Below are 10,729 nucleotides of genomic sequence, written 5' to 3' on the forward strand. Positions count from 1 at the left end.
AGTCGCTTATAAATATTATTGGCATGGAATATTAAGGGCAAACTTGGAATTCAAAAACTATTATATTTCAAGGATTAAGTGTACATGTGGACAAGATGACTAGGCAAGCAAGAAAATGAAATTGGTCATCTTTATGACTTAAGGAAATTCTAGAAACTTGGAGAAAAAGAAAGGAAAAAAAAAAAGATAAAAAGGGCACATGGCCGGCCATGTGTCTTATTATTATATATATATATATATATATATATATGATAGTCAAGGAGAGACCATGCTTCATCACTTCTCTAGAAATTTCAAGAAAACAAGAGAGAAAGCAACAAGGCCATTATTGACTGCCAAGCTTGAAAAAAAAAAAGAGAAAAACCGAGAGAGAAAGAGGAGGAAGGGATCAAAAGAAATAATTTCCTCTAGCATTTCAACTCATTAGGAGGTGGAGAACAACATAGAGTGGTCGTTGGAATAGTTGGAACAAGAATTGGTTCAAGAACAACTTCTAGTTAGGTTGAAGAATCAAGCGGAGAAGGTAAGGTTCAATCTCCCTTTTCGTGTGTTATGTATGGTTTGTGTATGTTGTGAAGTATGAAAATGAATAAGCCCATGAACATAGAGATGTTGAAGTGAAACCGTGTGTGTATGTATGTTGGCCGTGTGTATGTGTGTGTTGTTAAGGTAGTGAATTAATTCAATTAGCATGTTAATTGTTGTAGTATGTTGAAGTGGGTGGAAAGCATGAAACCTCAAATGTTGATGTTGAACCGTGGGGTGTTGTGTGTGGCCGTGTAGGGGCTGATCTCGGAAGTAGCATGATGAGCTAATCTTATGTAGAATTTTGGTTGTTGCTTGTTGTAGATTCTATGATGAAAATGGATGTTTGATGACTTATGTTGATGTTGCAATTGTTGTGGGCTGTTTTGGAAAGTAATACGATGTTAATATAGGCCTTTGTGTTCATAATAATGATAATCGTTAGCATGCGGATTGTTGGTGTAGTTTGCGAATTCGGCAAAACGATTGAATTGTTGAATAATGAATTGACTAGTTATGGAAATTGGAAAACAGCGTGTGGGCTGTTTTATGGAATATTTTGATATGGAAATGAGATTATTGATATTGGTATTCTTGTTGTTGTTGTTGGTTGATGAATTGAGAATTCGGGCTAGGCACCTAAACGGGGGAGATCTTTGCCCGATTTTCGACGAGAATATAGAATAGTTTAATATGAAACTTGAAGTAAGTGTGTAATACGGAGACTAACACTAGTGTGAATCCTCTCGAATGTAGATTTGCGAGCTCGGGCGGATAGACGTAGCCAATAGGAGGTCGAGCAGGTATGTTAAGGCTCATCCCTTCTTTCTTTGGCATGTCTTAATTGAGAATAAGTATGGCACGAACTTCGAGGCAACTCTATTCCGGTAATCCGAGCATGTTTATGATACCCATTGGCTTCTTGATCTTTGTATTTTTAACGTGGTCAAATCCTAGTCCTTATGTCGTTTGCATAACCAAGTTTCAAAAATTGTATAAAGACCTTGTTTTCAAAAGAGTTTGTTTTTAAACAACCCCGAAACTACGAAAGTCCGTAACTTTCACAGACAGAACCGGATCGCCTCGATATGATCAAAAATGATTCCATGATGTATGATGACTATGTTGTCCATAGGCGGGCCCGGCTCGGGTCGACGCCCGTTCGTGGGTCCCGCGACTCCCCTTTATGATTATGATATATGAATATGATATACACATACGATATATGAATATGACATATGTATACGTATATGTATATGGGAATGTGGAAAAGGGCGAGAGCGTTATATACGCGTAACCACCTGATCAGTTGGTATGATATGACATGATACCGTCCCGGACGCGGGATGCCCGGACGCGAGATATGTGGATATGGATCGGGCCGTACGTTCCTCGGCACTATTATATTATACATGGATCGGGCCGTACGTTCCTCGGCACTACTATATTATATATGGATCGGGCCGTACGTTCCTCGGCACTATTATATTATATTATATATATGGATCGGGCTGCACGTTCCGCAGCACTAAGCATGCATGATACCCGCCTAAAAGGCACTCAGATGCACAGGTTGCTCCTTATCCCGTGATATGATGTGTCCTATGTTTTCGATTGTTAGAGTTCATGCTATGTATCCTTCCCTATGTCGTTACTCATGCCTTACATACCCAGTACATTGCTAAATGCGACGTCCCTTCTTGTGGACGCTGCGTTCATGCCCGGGAGTAGACGAGTAGACGCATCGGATCCCTAGAGGCCCCGCCGGCCCGGCATATTGGAAGCGCTCGGTTGTTCGGAGCTTGATCTCGGTACTATACACATGTCTCGATTTGGGCACGGTGGAATCCGGCCAGACTTGTGAACATATGTATCTTATTTAGAGGCTCGTGAACGGACGTGTACGAAGATGTTTTGTAGTCTGCTCGCCTTATGGTTGTATAATCTTTTGGTAAAGCCTACGACACTCGTTTACGAGTATGTCATTACGATTATGTGGAGTAAGATATGATTGTATCGTTCATATGGCCCACTCGGTAGCACGAATAGAATACGGGATAAGAGGTGCCGGTAGGGTACTACGGGCACCCGTCACGGCCTCGGGTGGGGTCGTGACAGGACTAAAGCTGAAAACTCTAGCATACTACCCAAATAGCTAAGACATATCTAGTTAGTTAGGGACTCCACCTAGCTTGTGAAGGACTTGCACGATTACGTATCATCTTAGTCATGATCATATAAAACAGAATGACTTCTTAGGACCTCGCTTTACTTGCATGAGCTAGAATATGAAATAAGGGTAACATTTATAAATGCCCTATATCCTTCCAATTATAAGTGTTGTGTACAACACATCCATAAGTAAGACTCTACTAGATACGGCTCTGGTACATCTCTGTCAAGCCTCAAACCTAAATGGGACAGACTATGCTCTAGATACAACTACTATGAATATGTACATCTGGTATCACGTAACTTACGAGGCAATTGAGCGACACAAATGATTTCTGTACGTAAATGTGGCTGATGGCCTATGACATGCAACTAGATACAAATGAACCCATATGTACTGTCTATGAAGCCTCTAAGAATACTCTCCTAAACAATTGATAAAAATATAGGGACAAGGCCCCGAGCTACCTATAACATGTATACATGAAAGTACTAGACCTGACTCAACTCCAGAAAGAAGTGGAGCCTACACTATCTCGCTGATCATCTGTACCATCTAGAGGGAATGCCTGCCATCCTGTATGTCTGGACCTGCAATGTGATACATAACAAATGCAGCGCCCTCGGCCAAGGGACATCAGTACAAAAATATTGTACGGACTACGTAAGGTAGACATGAATATATATAATAAACTAAAGTTTGTAGAAGAGATATCTGAATTGAAATCAAGTAAATACCACTGAAGGCTCTGAATCTTTCTATAGGAACACATATAGAATCTTCTTTGCATTTCCGTTATTTGAATCTTCTTTAAAGTCTTTCTGATGATATCTTTTGTTTGCTATGTGGAGCGACAATTTGGGATCGTTCACTGTAATCTTTGGGGATCACTGTTCTTTAGATTCTTTCTTTACTTCTGTAGGACCTGTATGCCATATGAGGCCAAAAGGAATACAATATATGATATGAATGCAACTATGTCATATGAATACTCATAAGGTGGCGCCTATGCATTTCATAATTCGTTCATAGGGCATACCACATCTGAACTCTGTGCACCTATGCATTTCATAGTCCGTCTATAGGGCGTATAACTCTGATGAACTGAGCACCTATGCGTTTCATAGTCCGTCCCATTCAGGTTTGGGGGCGTGAAAGAGGTATTGATTATTAATTAGGTAGAGGCGGGATTGTTAAGGAACAATTCCTTAGGTGTACAAGGTGTTGTAACCTTAAACGTCTTGAGTTTAGTAAATTTTGGGAAAGTCCCATGAGGGATAGGTCGTGATTTTTGCCTCCCTTGAGCAAGGAGTTTTCCAACAAAATTTCTTGTGTTGTACTTATTCTACAATTTATCTTCTTTCATAGTTTCTCAAGGAACTTGTTACACCCCAAAAAAATTCGCGTTACCAAAACTGTAGGCGGCTTAGTACGAGCTCAAGGGAGAGTAAAGTTATACAAGAATTAGGGATGAAGATTATATTATATGAGTATAATAATAACATATATATGACATTGGAGACCGTATGGTGTAAATCAGTTAATGCGTTACTTGATGAATAGCCCTCGTAACCGTAAGTTAAGGTGGGGCCCACATGTCGGTATTTTATAAAGGACATATGAAAAGTTATATGAATAATACATAGGAAGTTAAGAAAGTCTTAATAATGACCCTTAAGCCAAATATGGGCATATGCCCTCCAAACGGATGATTTAAGGATACGTTTTCGGATGATCTGATTTGGAGAGGCCAAAGCGCCATTTTAAGTTTGGAATTTGGAATCACACCAAAAATGAAAGTTGTAGCTAATTGAATTAGATTTCCAACTGTAGGTCGTGGACCCTAAAAAAATATCGGGATCAAGAGTTATGACCTTTTTACTGAACAAACGCGCGTACGAAAATTAAGCTTTCGCGCGCAACGCGCCGGAAAGGGTTGCGCGATCGCGGCCCCGAGTACTTTTTAGATCGGTTTGGGCAGAAACGGAACATTATAAAAGGGGGCTTACTCCCTCATTTCTGATCCAAAACACCCCCAAAACCTCTCCAACTTTCTGGAAACTTCTCCTAAGTTCCAAACCTCAAATTTTAATGCGAATTAAGTATAATCTCCGGATTTAGGTCCCGACACTGTATAGTTGTTACACCTCGGAAAATTCCCCTTAGTATATAAGCGAGTAGGCTCGCGAAGGACAGGACGTATACGAGGTTGGATAAGCAGGAAGTACAAATTGATAGTCCTAATTAAGATTCCAAAGGCATCCGAGTTGAAGCAAGAAAGTAGTTAAGGGAATCGAGTTATAAGTTAGTATATTGGACGCAAACTAGGAGTATTGAGTTAATGATGCCTTAAGAATGTTGTGGAGAAGAGTTACGACACCCCGAGATTCATAATGAAATGATAAACAAGTGCTAAGAAGGTTCCATAAGGATTAGAGGTCAAACGAAACGACGGGAACCATTCCGGTGGAACTGTGAGTTCCACGACCATGTTCCACGGACAGCACAATGTTCCACGACCCGTGGATGTGTCCGTGGAACAGCCAGCGAAAAGTGTGGCTGGCTGGTCGTGAACCACGACCGAGTTCCACGGCCAACAAAGGGTTCCACGGACCGTGAAGCTGTCTGTGGAAGTCCCACTCGCCTGAACATCTCCAAGCCTTTAAATGTTAAGTCCACTTCATTTTATTCATTCTCAACCACGACTTCAACCTCTCCACACCTCTAGAAACTTCCAAACATTTCATCCACAAGAAAACTAAGGAGATCAAGGATCAATAACAAGATTTGAGGAGAATCAAGCTTAAGAAACTCCATTAAAGCTACCAAAGGCAAGGAATTCAAGAGAGAGAAATAGGGTTTTGTGCTAGAAGGTGTATCATCATTCAAGGTTTATTCCTCTACCATTTGAGGTAAGTTTCATGAATGTTAGATGTTGATTGAAGTATTATTAAGATGAAACACTTAGATTATGAAAGAGTAAAGAAAATGGGTCATAAATGGGGGAAATAATGTCATTGTTGAATAGTAGTTGCGATGAATCACGAAAATGATTATGTGGAGATTGTGAGTATGTTATAAATGATATTTGGAGCATGGAATAAGTATTACAAGTGAATGAATGTGATAATAAACCTTAGTCATGAATATGGAGAATTTAAGTGAAATTATGAAATGCAAATCATGGGAATGAGTGACGATTGTTATTAGCGATATTGTGATGGTTGTTATGAGTGTTGGGAGTTGATATGGAATATGGCGAAAGTAGTATAAACAAAGGAAACGCTGCCCAATTTTCTTTAGCCTTAAGAGGCATGGTTTTATAATTGCCTAGCTAACGACGATACGAACTCTCTTGAAGGTAAAGACGAGAACAACAAAGGAGGACGAGCAAGCTATAAAGTAGTTAACGACAAAAGGTATGTGAGGCATTACCCTTCCTTCCAAGGCATGAATCTTATATACGATCTCCCTCTTCCTTCACGGATCTTTTATGTTCCTTGAGATGAAATGTCTACGTCCATGGGTAACGAGGCCCGGATAGAAATACGCTATGAATGCAATAAAGACTCTAGAGACCACGATATAATGTTCTTATGAGATCAATGATGAGAATCACGATCCATTGGTATTTTCTCTCATACGTACTCGCCTTAAATCGTAAATTCCTCCAAGGTGAGATATTACTCTTATGCTATTCCATAACATGACCAGGGGTTTACGACCTTACGTCACCCGACATAAACATAGCCACTCTTAAGCTTAATGTATGTACATGTGTATATAACTAAGAATGTTAAACTATGGTAACATCATGGTAAGCCACGATATGTCTATGAATTGAATGTTAACGGTGACAAGTGTATGAAATGCATGGTAGGTGTGATAATATGATTCCACCGCGCCTAATTGGCCGGACACGTCACCGCCACGGCGGGGCTGCACATGATTCCACCGCGCTAATTGGCCGGACATGTCACCGCTACGGCGGGCTGCTATGATTCCACCGCGAGAGAAGGGCGGACATGTCACCACTAGTGGTGCCTTGCAGATGGTTACCCGGACCGGGTAACGATATAATGATATATGATTGATGTAACAATGCTTGCATCTTTGTGATTATGTATGTGATGTATTTACGTATGATGAATGTACATGAAACTGGTTCATATGTAAAGATGGCACGCATGTGCTATGCCCTCATCTCATGATTTACGATTTCGTGTTATGTTTGCTTCATTTCTCGCCTTACATACTCGTACAATGTTCGTGCGACGTCCCTTTTCTTTGGACGTCGTGTTCATGCCCACGGTAGGCAAGGAGACAGTCTTGATCCCTAGGAGTCGGTGGGCTGATTTGTGAGCACTCCATCGTCCGAGGTGCTTTGATTAATCTTTTGGTATATATTTGTATATGCACATTTTGGGCACGACGGGGTCCTGTCCCGTCTATATGTCTAGTATTCCATTAGAGGCTCGTAGTCACGTATGTGTGGGTAGTATGGCCCCATGGTCTCCATGTATATGTATGGGTATTTGTATATATTATTTTGATAGCCGAAGGGCTTATGTTTATAAAAGTTAACGTATTTCAGAACATGACAGTTTTATATGATTACGAGCATACAGGATGAATGATAGCAGATAAGCAGTAATATGAGCGGTGTTCGGTGGTCAGCCCCGGATGCCCGTCGCGGCCCGTAGTTCGGGTCGTGACAATAGTTCCGGTTATAAAATCGTATTGCGGTGAATCTTTGCTTGAAATAAAGGTAGAAATTGAAGATATTATGGTTCTAGTGGAGGAAAGGTATGAATCTTTCTTTATTGATATTGATTTAGGTTTGTTTATGGAGATAAAGTTATTAAATAGTCGTATAACGAATTTATTGGTTGAGAAATTGAAGAAACATCATGTGGGATGTTTTATGGAGTATTTTGGTATTGATGATGTTGTTGTTGATGTTGGTATTGTTGTTGGTTGTTGGATTAGCTAGGCATATAAATAGAGGAGATGCTGCCCGATTTTCGGTGGGATATGAAGTAGTTTAACTTGAAAGTCTGATATAAGTATATGACGATAAGTCTAGCGATAGTATGAATTCTCTCAAATGTAGATTTGCGGGCTTGGGAAGATAAATGTAAGTAGTTAAGAAGACCAAGAAGGTATGTTAAGGCTTTCCCTATTTTTCTTTTTGGCATAATCCTATGATATGAGCGAACAACGAGTAAACGAGCTTCCATATTACTCTACTCTTAGAATCCCTAGAAGCACTTCAGTATTTGATGTTCCTGTACCCCTCTTATGATTGTCCCTTCTGTTTATGGGTTCTGAGTTTTGTATCATGATTATGTTAGTTCACATTTATGCATTGCATACATGCATATTGACCCGTGACAAGAAGGCGTTATATACGCGTATATATATATATATATATATATATATATATGGGGTATGGGGAAAGGGTGAGGCGTTATAAACACAGTACCACCTGATCAGCTGGTGCACAGTGATGATGATTATGCTATTATGCTCGAAGGGGCCTATATGGGATATGGATCGGGCCGTACGTTCCTCGGCACTATGACCTATGCATATCATACGCCCTCAGAGGCATTTTCAGTAAGCAGATGCATTCATACAGATATGTTCAGATAGTCAGACATATAGATGCATTCATACAGATATGTTCAGACAGTCAGACATACAGATGTATTCAGTCAGTCAGTTTAGTTTATGACTTTCAGATTGTCTTCATGACTCCTATGTGTATGTTACTCTTATGCCTTACATACTCAGTACATTATCCGTACTGACTCCCCTATTGTACGGGGGGCTGCGTTCATGCCCGCAGGTTCAGATAGCCAGGAAGACCGATCACATCCTTAGGCTGCTTCTTCAGCTTGATAGTGGAGTACTCCTCTCTTATCGAAGTTGCCGTCTAGACTGGGTATACGTCCCGATGTTATGGGCAGAGCGGAGGCCCCCGTCCCGTCCAACATGTCCAATATGTCGGAGAGGCTCATAGACGCTTGTACTCGGTCGAACAAGTATGGCCGTCGAGTACCCGTTTGGTTACATAGTTTTATCGGGTAGCCTTGTCGGCTCGTACCCCGGTTCAGTTTAGTGATGCATGTATGTGTGTGTGTGTATATATATATATATATATATATATCTTTTTGAGGACTGTGACTCTCCAGTTTATGATATCTATCAGTCAGTAAATCATGTTGTGAGCGCCCTCAGGTGGCCCAGAATAAGCAGGAGCATGTATGTTATGTATGTTTTGTGGCATCTAGGAGGTCAGCTTATAGGTGTCTGTCATAGCCTTCCGGTTGGGCTGTGACCGAAGTGGTATCAGAGCAGTTCGTCCTAGGGTCGTCTATGAGCCGTATCCAGCAGAGTCTTGTACGTGGGTGTGTTGTGCACCACACTTATAGGCGTGGAGGTCGCAGGATATTTAGGATAGTCATCTTTCTTTCTGATCATAGATTGTGCAGTAGAGTCAATGATAGGAAAGCTCGTTCTTCGTACGATTTTTGTTAAATTATAGGATTGTATTGGAGAAGAGGACAAGTTCAGTTAATGGGAGCGTAAGTAAGGCTCCGAAGGTGGACATGAGACCCGTACCACCCGTCGACTCAGGATCGAGGATGTCAAGAGGTATAAGAAAGAGCATCAGCTATTGCATTGAGATGGACCCATCGGAGGATGTGGCTCCAGTAGGATGAGACCCGACTGAGAAATAATATGACAAAGACCCGTTTAAGGGTTCACGAGACTCCTGTGAATGAAGACGCATTTGAGGAAGTACAGAGCTTGGCACATCCAGATTTTCCCTCCATTTTAGCATTATGTTAGGCCAGCTTCTAATGTTAGTATCACAAAGGTACCTAGTTCCCTATCTTGGGATTTAGTTAACCAGGAGTTACCCACAGATAGTGGGGAGTATGAGATAGAGGAAGAGAGCAGTTAAAGGAGCGGTTGCTTTTAATAAGGACAAAGGGGCCTTGTTTCTAGATATATCCGACCTAAGTTCTCCAGTATCTTATTTACAGGTATGTGGCTCTTTCCATCAGAACCAGTTGTGTTTTATATGTATATAACCTAATCTTAGGACATCATCAATGTTACACCCCGGAAAATTTCGCGTTACCAAGACTGCAGACGACTTAGTATGGGCTCAGGGGAGAGTAAAGATATACGAGGATTAGGGATGAAGATTCTATTATATACATATAAGAATAACATATAGATGACATTGGAGGCCACATGGTGTAAGTTGGTTAATATGTTACTTGATAAATAGCCCTCGTAACAGTAAGTTAATGTGGGGCCCACATGTCGGGATTTTATAAAGGGTATATGACAAGTTATATGAATAGTACATCGGATGTTGATCAATTCTTAAGAAGTACACTTAAGCCAAATATGAGGATAAGCACTCCAAAAGGATGATTTAATTATATGTTTTCGGGTGATCTATATTTGCGAGGCCAATACGCCATTATAAGTTTAGAATTCGAAAAAACACAAAAAACGAAAGTTGTAGATAATTGAAATAACTTTCCAACCATAGATTGTGGGCCTTCATATGACATAGAGATAAAAAGTTATGGATATTTTAATGCAGAAAGGTCAAGGCCGGGTAGTGGGCTCGACTGACCAACTCCAAGTCGGGTCAGGCCCACTTCCCTTGCTATTTAAGGAACATTTTCACCCTTATCTGCCTAATTTTCATACCAAAAGATCCAGAATATTTTAGAGAGAGAGTGAGGAGAGTTAGAGAGATAAAGCAAGGGTTCGATCAAGTTCGATGTCCCGAATTTCGAGGCTCGTGAAGGATAAAGTGTAGTGCGAGTTGTCGTCGTCGTTTTAAGCTAAATATTGAGCTTGGGGGATGATATTTTCGGGGTTGAGCTACTGCTAAGGTATGTATTATCTTCTTATCTTTGTTATTGAGATGATTACGTAGCGATTTAACGGATTAAAGTGTTCGAAATATAGTTATAATTATCGTATACAGAATATTAA

Source organism: Lycium ferocissimum, chromosome 3, assembly GCF_029784015.1.
Source record: "Lycium ferocissimum isolate CSIRO_LF1 chromosome 3, AGI_CSIRO_Lferr_CH_V1, whole genome shotgun sequence".
Classification (NCBI taxonomy): domain Eukaryota; kingdom Viridiplantae; phylum Streptophyta; class Magnoliopsida; order Solanales; family Solanaceae; genus Lycium; species Lycium ferocissimum.